General features: G+C 53.5%; 37 non-coding genes across 37 annotated transcripts; 25 read left to right on the top strand and 12 right to left on the bottom strand.

Annotated features, from left to right (window-relative positions):
- Window positions 1–307: 307 nt before the first annotated feature.
- On the top strand, window positions 308–380 carry Trnam-cau (transfer RNA methionine (anticodon CAU)). Its single transcript has one exon. It is a non-coding gene; the product is annotated as a tRNA-Met (tRNA).
- A 158-nt stretch (window positions 381–538) lies between these two features.
- Window positions 539–611, top strand: Trnav-aac (transfer RNA valine (anticodon AAC)). The gene has a single exon. It is a non-coding gene; the product is annotated as a tRNA-Val (tRNA).
- Window positions 612–805: 194 nt separating this feature from the next.
- Window positions 806–877, bottom strand: Trnap-agg (transfer RNA proline (anticodon AGG)). The gene has a single exon. It is a non-coding gene; the product is annotated as a tRNA-Pro (tRNA).
- Window positions 878–1,279: 402 nt separating this feature from the next.
- Trnam-cau (transfer RNA methionine (anticodon CAU)) lies at window positions 1,280–1,352 on the top strand. The gene has a single exon. It is a non-coding gene; the product is annotated as a tRNA-Met (tRNA).
- A 158-nt stretch (window positions 1,353–1,510) lies between these two features.
- On the top strand, window positions 1,511–1,583 carry Trnav-aac (transfer RNA valine (anticodon AAC)). Its single transcript has one exon. It is a non-coding gene; the product is annotated as a tRNA-Val (tRNA).
- Window positions 1,584–1,777: 194 nt separating this feature from the next.
- Trnap-agg (transfer RNA proline (anticodon AGG)) lies at window positions 1,778–1,849 on the bottom strand. The gene has a single exon. It is a non-coding gene; the product is annotated as a tRNA-Pro (tRNA).
- Window positions 1,850–2,251: 402 nt separating this feature from the next.
- Trnav-cac (transfer RNA valine (anticodon CAC)) lies at window positions 2,252–2,324 on the top strand. The gene has a single exon. It is a non-coding gene; the product is annotated as a tRNA-Val (tRNA).
- A 158-nt stretch (window positions 2,325–2,482) lies between these two features.
- Trnav-aac (transfer RNA valine (anticodon AAC)) lies at window positions 2,483–2,555 on the top strand. The gene has a single exon. It is a non-coding gene; the product is annotated as a tRNA-Val (tRNA).
- A 194-nt stretch (window positions 2,556–2,749) lies between these two features.
- Trnap-agg (transfer RNA proline (anticodon AGG)) lies at window positions 2,750–2,821 on the bottom strand. Its single transcript has one exon. It is a non-coding gene; the product is annotated as a tRNA-Pro (tRNA).
- A 402-nt stretch (window positions 2,822–3,223) lies between these two features.
- On the top strand, window positions 3,224–3,296 carry Trnav-cac (transfer RNA valine (anticodon CAC)). The gene has a single exon. It is a non-coding gene; the product is annotated as a tRNA-Val (tRNA).
- Window positions 3,297–3,454: 158 nt separating this feature from the next.
- On the top strand, window positions 3,455–3,527 carry Trnav-aac (transfer RNA valine (anticodon AAC)). The gene has a single exon. It is a non-coding gene; the product is annotated as a tRNA-Val (tRNA).
- A 194-nt stretch (window positions 3,528–3,721) lies between these two features.
- On the bottom strand, window positions 3,722–3,793 carry Trnap-agg (transfer RNA proline (anticodon AGG)). The gene has a single exon. It is a non-coding gene; the product is annotated as a tRNA-Pro (tRNA).
- Window positions 3,794–4,195: 402 nt separating this feature from the next.
- Trnam-cau (transfer RNA methionine (anticodon CAU)) lies at window positions 4,196–4,268 on the top strand. The gene has a single exon. It is a non-coding gene; the product is annotated as a tRNA-Met (tRNA).
- A 158-nt stretch (window positions 4,269–4,426) lies between these two features.
- Trnav-aac (transfer RNA valine (anticodon AAC)) lies at window positions 4,427–4,499 on the top strand. Its single transcript has one exon. It is a non-coding gene; the product is annotated as a tRNA-Val (tRNA).
- A 194-nt stretch (window positions 4,500–4,693) lies between these two features.
- On the bottom strand, window positions 4,694–4,765 carry Trnap-agg (transfer RNA proline (anticodon AGG)). The gene has a single exon. It is a non-coding gene; the product is annotated as a tRNA-Pro (tRNA).
- Window positions 4,766–5,167: 402 nt separating this feature from the next.
- Trnam-cau (transfer RNA methionine (anticodon CAU)) lies at window positions 5,168–5,240 on the top strand. Its single transcript has one exon. It is a non-coding gene; the product is annotated as a tRNA-Met (tRNA).
- Window positions 5,241–5,398: 158 nt separating this feature from the next.
- Window positions 5,399–5,471, top strand: Trnav-aac (transfer RNA valine (anticodon AAC)). The gene has a single exon. It is a non-coding gene; the product is annotated as a tRNA-Val (tRNA).
- A 194-nt stretch (window positions 5,472–5,665) lies between these two features.
- Window positions 5,666–5,737, bottom strand: Trnap-agg (transfer RNA proline (anticodon AGG)). Its single transcript has one exon. It is a non-coding gene; the product is annotated as a tRNA-Pro (tRNA).
- A 402-nt stretch (window positions 5,738–6,139) lies between these two features.
- Window positions 6,140–6,212, top strand: Trnam-cau (transfer RNA methionine (anticodon CAU)). Its single transcript has one exon. It is a non-coding gene; the product is annotated as a tRNA-Met (tRNA).
- Window positions 6,213–6,370: 158 nt separating this feature from the next.
- Window positions 6,371–6,443, top strand: Trnav-aac (transfer RNA valine (anticodon AAC)). The gene has a single exon. It is a non-coding gene; the product is annotated as a tRNA-Val (tRNA).
- Window positions 6,444–6,637: 194 nt separating this feature from the next.
- Window positions 6,638–6,709, bottom strand: Trnap-agg (transfer RNA proline (anticodon AGG)). The gene has a single exon. It is a non-coding gene; the product is annotated as a tRNA-Pro (tRNA).
- Window positions 6,710–7,111: 402 nt separating this feature from the next.
- On the top strand, window positions 7,112–7,184 carry Trnam-cau (transfer RNA methionine (anticodon CAU)). Its single transcript has one exon. It is a non-coding gene; the product is annotated as a tRNA-Met (tRNA).
- A 158-nt stretch (window positions 7,185–7,342) lies between these two features.
- Window positions 7,343–7,415, top strand: Trnav-aac (transfer RNA valine (anticodon AAC)). Its single transcript has one exon. It is a non-coding gene; the product is annotated as a tRNA-Val (tRNA).
- A 194-nt stretch (window positions 7,416–7,609) lies between these two features.
- Trnap-agg (transfer RNA proline (anticodon AGG)) lies at window positions 7,610–7,681 on the bottom strand. The gene has a single exon. It is a non-coding gene; the product is annotated as a tRNA-Pro (tRNA).
- Window positions 7,682–8,083: 402 nt separating this feature from the next.
- Window positions 8,084–8,156, top strand: Trnav-cac (transfer RNA valine (anticodon CAC)). Its single transcript has one exon. It is a non-coding gene; the product is annotated as a tRNA-Val (tRNA).
- Window positions 8,157–8,314: 158 nt separating this feature from the next.
- Window positions 8,315–8,387, top strand: Trnav-aac (transfer RNA valine (anticodon AAC)). Its single transcript has one exon. It is a non-coding gene; the product is annotated as a tRNA-Val (tRNA).
- A 194-nt stretch (window positions 8,388–8,581) lies between these two features.
- Trnap-agg (transfer RNA proline (anticodon AGG)) lies at window positions 8,582–8,653 on the bottom strand. Its single transcript has one exon. It is a non-coding gene; the product is annotated as a tRNA-Pro (tRNA).
- A 402-nt stretch (window positions 8,654–9,055) lies between these two features.
- Trnam-cau (transfer RNA methionine (anticodon CAU)) lies at window positions 9,056–9,128 on the top strand. Its single transcript has one exon. It is a non-coding gene; the product is annotated as a tRNA-Met (tRNA).
- A 424-nt stretch (window positions 9,129–9,552) lies between these two features.
- Trnap-agg (transfer RNA proline (anticodon AGG)) lies at window positions 9,553–9,625 on the bottom strand. Its single transcript has one exon. It is a non-coding gene; the product is annotated as a tRNA-Pro (tRNA).
- Window positions 9,626–10,027: 402 nt separating this feature from the next.
- Trnav-cac (transfer RNA valine (anticodon CAC)) lies at window positions 10,028–10,100 on the top strand. Its single transcript has one exon. It is a non-coding gene; the product is annotated as a tRNA-Val (tRNA).
- Window positions 10,101–10,258: 158 nt separating this feature from the next.
- Trnav-aac (transfer RNA valine (anticodon AAC)) lies at window positions 10,259–10,331 on the top strand. The gene has a single exon. It is a non-coding gene; the product is annotated as a tRNA-Val (tRNA).
- Window positions 10,332–10,525: 194 nt separating this feature from the next.
- On the bottom strand, window positions 10,526–10,597 carry Trnap-agg (transfer RNA proline (anticodon AGG)). The gene has a single exon. It is a non-coding gene; the product is annotated as a tRNA-Pro (tRNA).
- A 402-nt stretch (window positions 10,598–10,999) lies between these two features.
- Window positions 11,000–11,072, top strand: Trnav-cac (transfer RNA valine (anticodon CAC)). The gene has a single exon. It is a non-coding gene; the product is annotated as a tRNA-Val (tRNA).
- Window positions 11,073–11,230: 158 nt separating this feature from the next.
- Window positions 11,231–11,303, top strand: Trnav-aac (transfer RNA valine (anticodon AAC)). The gene has a single exon. It is a non-coding gene; the product is annotated as a tRNA-Val (tRNA).
- Window positions 11,304–11,497: 194 nt separating this feature from the next.
- On the bottom strand, window positions 11,498–11,569 carry Trnap-agg (transfer RNA proline (anticodon AGG)). Its single transcript has one exon. It is a non-coding gene; the product is annotated as a tRNA-Pro (tRNA).
- A 402-nt stretch (window positions 11,570–11,971) lies between these two features.
- On the top strand, window positions 11,972–12,044 carry Trnav-cac (transfer RNA valine (anticodon CAC)). The gene has a single exon. It is a non-coding gene; the product is annotated as a tRNA-Val (tRNA).
- Window positions 12,045–12,202: 158 nt separating this feature from the next.
- Window positions 12,203–12,275, top strand: Trnav-aac (transfer RNA valine (anticodon AAC)). Its single transcript has one exon. It is a non-coding gene; the product is annotated as a tRNA-Val (tRNA).
- Window positions 12,276–12,282: the final 7 nt, after the last annotated feature.

The raw sequence follows: 12,282 nt of genomic DNA, 5'->3' as shown, positions 1-12,282 counted from the left end.
ATTCCCGCGGTCGGCGGCCTTCCTGGGCTATTGGTACCTTCATGTAGAGCTGCCGCTGGGCGCGCACTGCCTGCTGCTAAGGAGGTGATTGTTTTTGCTGATGTGACTTGCAATAACGACTGCGCGAAACGCCGCTATCTCGTTAGGGGTGCTACGGCAGACACCCTCTCGGGCACCCCGAAGACTTCTTGAGCCCTCGGCTGCGATGGGTTTCAGGCTGTCAAAAGAACTATGGTGTGTGCATGCGCGGACGAGAGAAAGGCTGAGGCGTATTCGAGTGCACAAGGAGGGACTGAGCGTGTCCGTCGTTTCCGTAGTGTAGCGGTTATCACGTCTGCTTCATACGCAGAAGGTCCCCGGTTCGATCCCGGGCGGGAACAGTATTTTCCTGCCTATGTCGTATTGTACTCCAGTGAGCCTCGTCGTGTGTGGATCTGCTGCATGTCCCTTCGTTTTGCAAGTACCACATTTATTGAATTTTTTAGTTACGATGGCAACATCACTACAAGTTGTCTATGAAGTAAGGTGCACATAAGCAGTTTCCGTGGTGTAGCGGTTATCACGTCTGCCTAACACGCAGAAGGTCCCCTGTTCGATCCCGAGCGGAAACACTTTTTCATCACTTTAAGCGAGACTTACTAACATGCATCTGCTACCATCTGTACCCGAAACCTTCGTAACTGCCTTCACGCGTCGGACCAGAGTGTCAATTGCTCACATCAAATAAGAAATTCATTTGATATTGGCGGCGAGCTTTTTGCGCTGACTCAGCCACTGACGTGCGATCAGTTTGCACAAAACGCTAGGGCTCGTCCGGGATTTGAACCCGGGACCTCCTGCACCCTAAGCAGGAATCATACCCCTAGACCAACGAGCCCTGTGACACGTCGCATGCCAGTTACTCCAGTCCCTCGATGTCTTCCAGGGTGCTCTGGAAGTCTCGTGTAGGCTGGCGGGATGGAGGCGGCGCGAATTCCCGCGGTCGGCGGCCTTCCTGGGCTATTGGTACCTTCATGTAGAGCTGCCGCTGGGCGCGCACTGCCTGCTGCTAAGGAGGTGATTGTTTTTGCTGATGTGACTTGCAATAACGACTGCGCGAAACGCCGCTATCTCGTTAGGGGTGCTACGGCAGACACCCTCTCGGGCACCCCGAAGACTTCTTGAGCCCTCGGCTGCGATGGGTTTCAGGCTGTCAAAAGAACTATGGTGTGTGCATGCGCGGACGAGAGAAAGGCTGAGGCGTATTCGAGTGCACAAGGAGGGACTGAGCGTGTCCGTCGTTTCCGTAGTGTAGCGGTTATCACGTCTGCTTCATACGCAGAAGGTCCCCGGTTCGATCCCGGGCGGGAACAGTATTTTCCTGCCTATGTCGTATTGTACTCCAGTGAGCCTCGTCGTGTGTGGATCTGCTGCATGTCCCTTCGTTTTGCAAGTACCACATTTATTGAATTTTTTAGTTACGATGGCAACATCACTACAAGTTGTCTATGAAGTAAGGTGCACATAAGCAGTTTCCGTGGTGTAGCGGTTATCACGTCTGCCTAACACGCAGAAGGTCCCCTGTTCGATCCCGAGCGGAAACACTTTTTCATCACTTTAAGCGAGACTTACTAACATGCATCTGCTACCATCTGTACCCGAAACCTTCGTAACTGCCTTCACGCGTCGGACCAGAGTGTCAATTGCTCACATCAAATAAGAAATTCATTTGATATTGGCGGCGAGCTTTTTGCGCTGACTCAGCCACTGACGTGCGATCAGTTTGAACAAAACGCTAGGGCTCGTCCGGGATTTGAACCCGGGACCTCCTGCACCCTAAGCAGGAATCATACCCCTAGACCAACGAGCCCTGTGACACGTCGCATGCCAGTTACTCCAGTCCCTCGATGTCTTCCAGGGTGCTCTGGAAGTCTCGTGTAGGCTGGCGGGATGGAGGCGGCGCGAATTCCCGCGGTCGGCGGCCTTCCTGGGCTATTGGTACCTTCATGTAGAGCTGCCGCTGGGCGCGCACTGCCTGCTGCTAAGGAGGTGATTGTTTTTGCTGATGTGACTTGCAATAACGACTGCGCGAAACGCCGCTATCTCGTTAGGGGTGCTACGGCAGACACCCTCTCGGGCACCCCGAAGACTTCTTGAGCCCTCGGCTGCGATGGGTTTCAGGCTGTCAAAAGAACTATGGTGTGTGCATGCGCGGACGAGAGAAAGGCTGAGGCGTATTCGAGTGCACAAGGAGGGACTGAGCGTGTCCGTCGTTTCCGTAGTGTAGCGGTTATCACGTCTGCTTCACACGCAGAAGGTCCCCGGTTCGATCCCGGGTGGGAACAGTATTTTCCTGCCTATGTCGTATTGTACTCCAGTGAGCCTCGTCGTGTGTGGATCTGCTGCATGTCCCTTCGTTTTGCAAGTACCACATTTATTGAATTTTTTAGTTACGATGGCAACATCACTACAAGTTGTCTATGAAGTAAGGTGCACATAAGCAGTTTCCGTGGTGTAGCGGTTATCACGTCTGCCTAACACGCAGAAGGTCCCCGGTTCGATCCCGGGCGGAAACACTTTTTCATCACTTTAAGCGAGACTTACTAACATGCATCTGCTACCATCTGTACCCGAAACCTTCGTAACTGCCTTCACGCGTCGGACCAGAGTGTCAATTGCTCACATCAAATAAGAAATTCATTTGATATTGGCGGCGAGCTTTTTGCGCTGACTCAGCCACTGACGTGCGATCAGTTTGAACAAAACGCTAGGGCTCGTCCGGGATTTGAACCCGGGACCTCCTGCACCCTAAGCAGGAATCATACCCCTAGACCAACGAGCCCTGTGACACGTCGCATGCCAGTTACTCCAGTCCCTCGATGTCTTCCAGGGTGCTCTGGAAGTCTCGTGTAGGCTGGCGGGATGGAGGCGGCGCGAATTCCCGCGGTCGGCGGCCTTCCTGGGCTATTGGTACCTTCATGTAGAGCTGCCGCTGGGCGCGCACTGCCTGCTGCTAAGGAGGTGATTGTTTTTGCTGATGTGACTTGCAATAACGACTGCGCGAAACGCCGCTATCTCGTTAGGGGTGCTACGGCAGACACCCTCTCGGGCACCCCGAAGACTTCTTGAGCCCTCGGCTGCGATGGGTTTCAGGCTGTCAAAAGAACTATGGTGTGTGCATGCGCGGACGAGAGAAAGGCTGAGGCGTATTCGAGTGCACAAGGAGGGACTGAGCGTGTCCGTCGTTTCCGTAGTGTAGCGGTTATCACGTCTGCTTCACACGCAGAAGGTCCCCGGTTCGATCCCGGGTGGGAACAGTATTTTCCTGCCTATGTCGTATTGTACTCCAGTGAGCCTCGTCGTGTGTGGATCTGCTGCATGTCCCTTCGTTTTGCAAGTACCACATTTATTGAATTTTTTAGTTACGATGGCAACATCACTACAAGTTGTCTATGAAGTAAGGTGCACATAAGCAGTTTCCGTGGTGTAGCGGTTATCACGTCTGCCTAACACGCAGAAGGTCCCCGGTTCGATCCCGGGCGGAAACACTTTTTCATCACTTTAAGCGAGACTTACTAACATGCATCTGCTACCATCTGTACCCGAAACCTTCGTAACTGCCTTCACGCGTCGGACCAGAGTGTCAATTGCTCACATCAAATAAGAAATTCATTTGATATTGGCGGCGAGCTTTTTGCGCTGACTCAGCCACTGACGTGCGATCAGTTTGCACAAAACGCTAGGGCTCGTCCGGGATTTGAACCCGGGACCTCCTGCACCCTAAGCAGGAATCATACCCCTAGACCAACGAGCCCTGTGACACGTCGCATGCCAGTTACTCCAGTCCCTCGATGTCTTCCAGGGTGCTCTGGAAGTCTCGTGTAGGCTGGCGGGATGGAGGCGGCGCGAATTCCCGCGGTCGGCGGCCTTCCTGGGCTATTGGTACCTTCATGTAGAGCTGCCGCTGGGCGCGCACTGCCTGCTGCTAAGGAGGTGATTGTTTTTGCTGATGTGACTTGCAATAACGACTGCGCGAAACGCCGCTATCTCGTTAGGGGTGCTACGGCAGACACCCTCTCGGGCACCCCGAAGACTTCTTGAGCCCTCGGCTGCGATGGGTTTCAGGCTGTCAAAAGAACTATGGTGTGTGCATGCGCGGACGAGAGAAAGGCTGAGGCGTATTCGAGTGCACAAGGAGGGACTGAGCGTGTCCGTCGTTTCCGTAGTGTAGCGGTTATCACGTCTGCTTCATACGCAGAAGGTCCCCGGTTCGATCCCGGGCGGGAACAGTATTTTCCTGCCTATGTCGTATTGTACTCCAGTGAGCCTCGTCGTGTGTGGATCTGCTGCATGTCCCTTCGTTTTGCAAGTACCACATTTATTGAATTTTTTAGTTACGATGGCAACATCACTACAAGTTGTCTATGAAGTAAGGTGCACATAAGCAGTTTCCGTGGTGTAGCGGTTATCACGTCTGCCTAACACGCAGAAGGTCCCCGGTTCGATCCCGGGCGGAAACACTTTTTCATCACTTTAAGCGAGACTTACTAACATGCATCTGCTACCATCTGTACCCGAAACCTTCGTAACTGCCTTCACGCGTCGGACCAGAGTGTCAATTGCTCACATCAAATAAGAAATTCATTTGATATTGGCGGCGAGCTTTTTGCGCTGACTCAGCCACTGACGTGCGATCAGTTTGCACAAAACGCTAGGGCTCGTCCGGGATTTGAACCCGGGACCTCCTGCACCCTAAGCAGGAATCATACCCCTAGACCAACGAGCCCTGTGACACGTCGCATGCCAGTTACTCCAGTCCCTCGATGTCTTCCAGGGTGCTCTGGAAGTCTCGTGTAGGCTGGCGGGATGGAGGCGGCGCGAATTCCCGCGGTCGGCGGCCTTCCTGGGCTATTGGTACCTTCATGTAGAGCTGCCGCTGGGCGCGCACTGCCTGCTGCTAAGGAGGTGATTGTTTTTGCTGATGTGACTTGCAATAACGACTGCGCGAAACGCCGCTATCTCGTTAGGGGTGCTACGGCAGACACCCTCTCGGGCACCCCGAAGACTTCTTGAGCCCTCGGCTGCGATGGGTTTCAGGCTGTCAAAAGAACTATGGTGTGTGCATGCGCGGACGAGAGAAAGGCTGAGGCGTATTCGAGTGCACAAGGAGGGACTGAGCGTGTCCGTCGTTTCCGTAGTGTAGCGGTTATCACGTCTGCTTCATACGCAGAAGGTCCCCGGTTCGATCCCGGGCGGGAACAGTATTTTCCTGCCTATGTCGTATTGTACTCCAGTGAGCCTCGTCGTGTGTGGATCTGCTGCATGTCCCTTCGTTTTGCAAGTACCACATTTATTGAATTTTTTAGTTACGATGGCAACATCACTACAAGTTGTCTATGAAGTAAGGTGCACATAAGCAGTTTCCGTGGTGTAGCGGTTATCACGTCTGCCTAACACGCAGAAGGTCCCCGGTTCGATCCCGGGCGGAAACACTTTTTCATCACTTTAAGCGAGACTTACTAACATGCATCTGCTACCATCTGTACCCGAAACCTTCGTAACTGCCTTCACGCGTCGGACCAGAGTGTCAATTGCTCACATCAAATAAGAAATTCATTTGATATTGGCGGCGAGCTTTTTGCGCTGACTCAGCCACTGACGTGCGATCAGTTTGCACAAAACGCTAGGGCTCGTCCGGGATTTGAACCCGGGACCTCCTGCACCCTAAGCAGGAATCATACCCCTAGACCAACGAGCCCTGTGACACGTCGCATGCCAGTTACTCCAGTCCCTCGATGTCTTCCAGGGTGCTCTGGAAGTCTCGTGTAGGCTGGCGGGATGGAGGCGGCGCGAATTCCCGCGGTCGGCGGCCTTCCTGGGCTATTGGTACCTTCATGTAGAGCTGCCGCTGGGCGCGCACTGCCTGCTGCTAAGGAGGTGATTGTTTTTGCTGATGTGACTTGCAATAACGACTGCGCGAAACGCCGCTATCTCGTTAGGGGTGCTACGGCAGACACCCTCTCGGGCACCCCGAAGACTTCTTGAGCCCTCGGCTGCGATGGGTTTCAGGCTGTCAAAAGAACTATGGTGTGTGCATGCGCGGACGAGAGAAAGGCTGAGGCGTATTCGAGTGCACAAGGAGGGACTGAGCGTGTCCGTCGTTTCCGTAGTGTAGCGGTTATCACGTCTGCTTCATACGCAGAAGGTCCCCGGTTCGATCCCGGGCGGGAACAGTATTTTCCTGCCTATGTCGTATTGTACTCCAGTGAGCCTCGTCGTGTGTGGATCTGCTGCATGTCCCTTCGTTTTGCAAGTACCACATTTATTGAATTTTTTAGTTACGATGGCAACATCACTACAAGTTGTCTATGAAGTAAGGTGCACATAAGCAGTTTCCGTGGTGTAGCGGTTATCACGTCTGCCTAACACGCAGAAGGTCCCCTGTTCGATCCCGAGCGGAAACACTTTTTCATCACTTTAAGCGAGACTTACTAACATGCATCTGCTACCATCTGTACCCGAAACCTTCGTAACTGCCTTCACGCGTCGGACCAGAGTGTCAATTGCTCACATCAAATAAGAAATTCATTTGATATTGGCGGCGAGCTTTTTGCGCTGACTCAGCCACTGACGTGCGATCAGTTTGCACAAAACGCTAGGGCTCGTCCGGGATTTGAACCCGGGACCTCCTGCACCCTAAGCAGGAATCATACCCCTAGACCAACGAGCCCTGTGACACGTCGCATGCCAGTTACTCCAGTCCCTCGATGTCTTCCAGGGTGCTCTGGAAGTCTCGTGTAGGCTGGCGGGATGGAGGCGGCGCGAATTCCCGCGGTCGGCGGCCTTCCTGGGCTATTGGTACCTTCATGTAGAGCTGCCGCTGGGCGCGCACTGCCTGCTGCTAAGGAGGTGATTGTTTTTGCTGATGTGACTTGCAATAACGACTGCGCGAAACGCCGCTATCTCGTTAGGGGTGCTACGGCAGACACCCTCTCGGGCACCCCGAAGACTTCTTGAGCCCTCGGCTGCGATGGGTTTCAGGCTGTCAAAAGAACTATGGTGTGTGCATGCGCGGACGAGAGAAAGGCTGAGGCGTATTCGAGTGCACAAGGAGGGACTGAGCGTGTCCGTCGTTTCCGTAGTGTAGCGGTTATCACGTCTGCTTCATACGCAGAAGGTCCCCGGTTCGATCCCGGGCGGGAACAGTATTTTCCTGCCTATGTCGTATTGTACTCCAGTGAGCCTCGTCGTGTGTGGATCTGCTGCATGTCCCTTCGTTTTGCAAGTACCACATTTATTGAATTTTTTAGTTACGATGGCAACATCACTACAAGTTGTCTATGAAGTAAGGTGCACATAAGCAGTTTCCGTGGTGTAGCGGTTATCACGTCTGCCTAACACGCAGAAGGTCCCCTGTTCGATCCCGAGCGGAAACACTTTTTCATCACTTTAAGCGAGACTTACTAACATGCATCTGCTACCATCTGTACCCGAAACCTTCGTAACTGCCTTCACGCGTCGGACCAGAGTGTCAATTGCTCACATCAAATAAGAAATTCATTTGATATTGGCGGCGAGCTTTTTGCGCTGACTCAGCCACTGACGTGCGATCAGTTTGAACAAAACGCTAGGGCTCGTCCGGGATTTGAACCCGGGACCTCCTGCACCCTAAGCAGGAATCATACCCCTAGACCAACGAGCCCTGTGACACGTCGCATGCCAGTTACTCCAGTCCCTCGATGTCTTCCAGGGTGCTCTGGAAGTCTCGTGTAGGCTGGCGGGATGGAGGCGGCGCGAATTCCCGCGGTCGGCGGCCTTCCTGGGCTATTGGTACCTTCATGTAGAGCTGCCGCTGGGCGCGCACTGCCTGCTGCTAAGGAGGTGATTGTTTTTGCTGATGTGACTTGCAATAACGACTGCGCGAAACGCCGCTATCTCGTTAGGGGTGCTACGGCAGACACCCTCTCGGGCACCCCGAAGACTTCTTGAGCCCTCGGCTGCGATGGGTTTCAGGCTGTCAAAAGAACTATGGTGTGTGCATGCGCGGACGAGAGAAAGGCTGAGGCGTATTCGAGTGCACAAGGAGGGACGGAGCGTGTCCGTCGTTTCCGTAGTGTAGCGGTTATCACGTCTGCTTCACACGCAGAAGGTCCCCGGTTCGATCCCGGGCGGGAACAGTATTTTCCTGCCTATGTCGTATTGTACTCCAGTGAGCCTCGTCGTGTGTGGATCTGCTGCATGTCCCTTCGTTTTGCAAGTACCACATTTATTGAATTTTTTAGTTACGATGGCAACATCACTACAAGTTGTCTATGAAGTAAGGTGCACATAAGCAGTTTCCGTGGTGTAGCGGTTATCACGTCTGCCTAACACGCAGAAGGTCCCCGGTTCGATCCCGGGCGGAAACACTTTTTCATCACTTTAAGCGAGACTTACTAACATGCATCTGCTACCATCTGTACCCGAAACCTTCGTAACTGCCTTCACGCGTCGGACCAGAGTGTCAATTGCTCACATCAAATAAGAAATTCATTTGATATTGGCGGCGAGCTTTTTGCGCTGACTCAGCCACTGACGTGCGATCAGTTTGCACAAAACGCTAGGGCTCGTCCGGGATTTGAACCCGGGACCTCCTGCACCCTAAGCAGGAATCATACCCCTAGACCAACGAGCCCTGTGACACGTCGCATGCCAGTTACTCCAGTCCCTCGATGTCTTCCAGGGTGCTCTGGAAGTCTCGTGTAGGCTGGCGGGATGGAGGCGGCGCGAATTCCCGCGGTCGGCGGCCTTCCTGGGCTATTGGTACCTTCATGTAGAGCTGCCGCTGGGCGCGCACTGCCTGCTGCTAAGGAGGTGATTGTTTTTGCTGATGTGACTTGCAATAACGACTGCGCGAAACGCCGCTATCTCGTTAGGGGTGCTACGGCAGACACCCTCTCGGGCACCCCGAAGACTTCTTGAGCCCTCGGCTGCGATGGGTTTCAGGCTGTCAAAAGAACTATGGTGTGTGCATGCGCGGACGAGAGAAAGGCTGAGGCGTATTCGAGTGCACAAGGAGGGACTGAGCGTGTCCGTCGTTTCCGTAGTGTAGCGGTTATCACGTCTGCTTCATACGCAGAAGGTCCCCGGTTCGATCCCGGGCGGGAACAGTATTTTCCTGCCTATGTCGTATTGTACTCCAGTGAGCCTCGTCGTGTGTGGATCTGCTGCATGTCCCTTCGTTTTGCAAGTACCACATTTATTGAATTTTTTAGTTACGATGGCAACATCACTACAAGTTGTCTATGAAGTAAGGTGCACATAAGCAGTTTCCGTGGTGTAGCGGTTATCACGTCTGCCTAACACGCAGAAGGTCCCCTGTCCGATCCCGAGCGGAAACACTTTTTCATCACTTTAAGCGAGACTTACTAACATGCATCTGCTACCATCTGTACCCGAAACCTTCGTAACTGCCTTCACGCGTCGGACCAGAGTGTCAATTGCTCACATCAAATAAGAAATTCATTTGATATTGGCGGCGAGCTTTTTGCGCTGACTCAGCCACTGACGTGCGATCAGTTTGAACAAAACGCTAGCGCTCGTCCGGGATTTGAACCCGGGACCTCCTGCACCCTAAGCAGGAATCATACCCCTAGACCAACGAGCCCTGTGACACGTCGCATGCCAGTTACTCCAGTCCCTCGTTGTCTTCCAGGGTGCTCTGGAAGTCTCGTGTAGGCTGGCGGGATGGAGGCGGCGCGAATTCCCGCGGTCGGCGGCCTTCCTGGGCTATTGGTACCTTCATGTAGAGCTGCCGCTGGGCGCGCACTGCCTGCCGCTAAGGAGGTGATTGTTTTTGCTGATGTGACTTGCAATAACGACTGCGCGAAACGCCGCTATCTCGTTAGGGGTGCTACGGCAGACACCCTCTCGGGCACCCCGAAGACTTCTTGAGCCCTCGGCTGCGATGGGTTTCAGGCTGTCAAAAGAACTATGGTGTGTGCATGCGCGGACGAGAGAAAGGCTGAGGCGTATTCGAGTGCACAAGGAGGGACTGAGCGTGTCCGTCGTTTCCGTAGTGTAGCGGTTATCACGTCTGCTTCACACGCAGAAGGTCCCCGGTTCGATCCCGGGCGGGAACAGTATTTTCCTGCCTATGTCGTATTGTACTCCAGTGAGCCTCGTCGTGTGTGGATCTGCTGCATGTCCCTTCGTTTTGCAAGTACCACATTTATTGAATTTTTTAGTTACGATGGCAACATCACTACAAGTTGTCTATGAAGTAAGGTGCACATAAGCAGTTTCCGTGGTGTAGCGGTTATCACGTTTGCCTAACACGCAGAAGGTCCCCGGTTCGATCCCGGGCGGAAACACTTTTTCATCACTTTAAGCGAGACTTACTAACATGCATCTGCTACCATCTGTACCCGAAACCTTCGTAACTGCCTTCACGCGTCGGACCAGAGTGTCAATTGCTCACATCAAATAAGAAATTCATTTGATATTGGCGGCGAGCTTTTTGCGCTGACTCAGCCACTGACGTGCGATCAGTTTGCACAAAACGCTAGGGCTCGTCCGGGATTTGAACCCGGGACCTCCTGCACCCTAAGCAGGAATCATACCCCTAGACCAACGAGCCCTGTGACACGTCGCATGCCAGTTACTCCAGTCCCTCGATGTCTTCCAGGGTGCTCTGGAAGTCTCGTGTAGGCTGGCGGGATGGAGGCGGCGCGAATTCCCGCGGTCGGCGGCCTTCCTGGGCTATTGGTACCTTCATGTAGAGCTGCCGCTGGGCGCGCACTGCCTGCTGCTAAGGAGGTGATTGTTTTTGCTGATGTGACTTGCAATAACGACTGCGCGAAACGCCGCTATCTCGTTAGGGGTGCTACGGCAGACACCCTCTCGGGCACCCCGAAGACTTCTTGAGCCCTCGGCTGCGATGGGTTTCAGGCTGTCAAAAGAACTATGGTGTGTGCATGCGCGGACGAGAGAAAGGCTGAGGCGTATTCGAGTGCACAAGGAGGGACTGAGCGTGTCCGTCGTTTCCGTAGTGAAGCGGTTATCACGTCTGCTTCACACGCAGAAGGTCCTCGGATCGATCCCGGGTGGGAACAGTATTTTCCTGCCTATGTCGTATTGTACTCCAGTGAGCCTCGTCGTGTGTGGATCTGCTGCATGTCCCTTCGTTTTGCAAGTACCACATTTATTGAATTTTTTAGTTACGATGGCAACATCACTACAAGTTGTCTATGAAGTAAGGTGCACATAAGCAGTTTCCGTGGTGTAGCGGTTATCACGTCTGCCTAACACGCAGAAGGTCCCCGGTTCGATCCCGGGCGGAAACACTTTTTCATCACTTTAAGCGAGACTTACTAACATGCATCTGCTACCATCTGTACCCGAAACCTTCGTAACTGCCTTCACGCGTCGGACCAGAGTGTCAATTGCTCACATCAAATAAGAAATTCATTTGATATTGGCGGCGAGCTTTTTGCGCTGACTCAGCCACTGACGTGCGATCAGTTTGCACAAAACGCTAGGGCTCGTCCGGGATTTGAACCCGGGACCTCCTGCACCCTAAGCAGGAATCATACCCCTAGACCAACGAGCCCTGTGACACGTCGCATGCCAGTTACTCCAGTCCCTCGATGTCTTCCAGGGTGCTCTGGAAGTCTCGTGTAGGCTGGCGGGATGGAGGCGGCGCGAATTCCCGCGGTCGGCGGCCTTCCTGGGCTATTGGTACCTTCATGTAGAGCTGCCGCTGGGCGCGCACTGCCTGCTGCTAAGGAGGTGATTGTTTTTGCTGATGTGACTTGCAATAACGACTGCGCGAAACGCCGCTATCTCGTTAGGGGTGCTACGGCAGACACCCTCTCGGGCACCCCGAAGACTTCTTGAGCCCTCGGCTGCGATGGGTTTCAGGCTGTCAAAAGAACTATGGTGTGTGCATGCGCGGACGAGAGAAAGGCTGAGGCGTATTCGAGTGCACAAGGAGGGACTGAGCGTGTCCGTCGTTTCCGTAGTGAAGCGGTTATCACGTCTGCTTCACACGCAGAAGGTCCTCGGATCGATCCCGGGTGGGAACAGTATTTTCCTGCCTATGTCGTATTGTACTCCAGTGAGCCTCGTCGTGTGTGGATCTGCTGCATGTCCCTTCGTTTTGCAAGTACCACATTTATTGAATTTTTTAGTTACGATGGCAACATCACTACAAGTTGTCTATGAAGTAAGGTGCACATAAGCAGTTTCCGTGGTGTAGCGGTTATCACGTCTGCCTAACACGCAGAAGGTCCCCGGTTCGATCCCGGGCGGAAACACTTTTTC

Source organism: Schistocerca cancellata, chromosome 2, assembly GCF_023864275.1.
Source record: "Schistocerca cancellata isolate TAMUIC-IGC-003103 chromosome 2, iqSchCanc2.1, whole genome shotgun sequence".
Lineage (NCBI taxonomy): Eukaryota > Metazoa > Arthropoda > Insecta > Orthoptera > Acrididae > Schistocerca > Schistocerca cancellata.
Note: the sequence above shows the minus strand (reverse complement) of the source record. Positions and strands in the feature narration are given on the sequence as shown.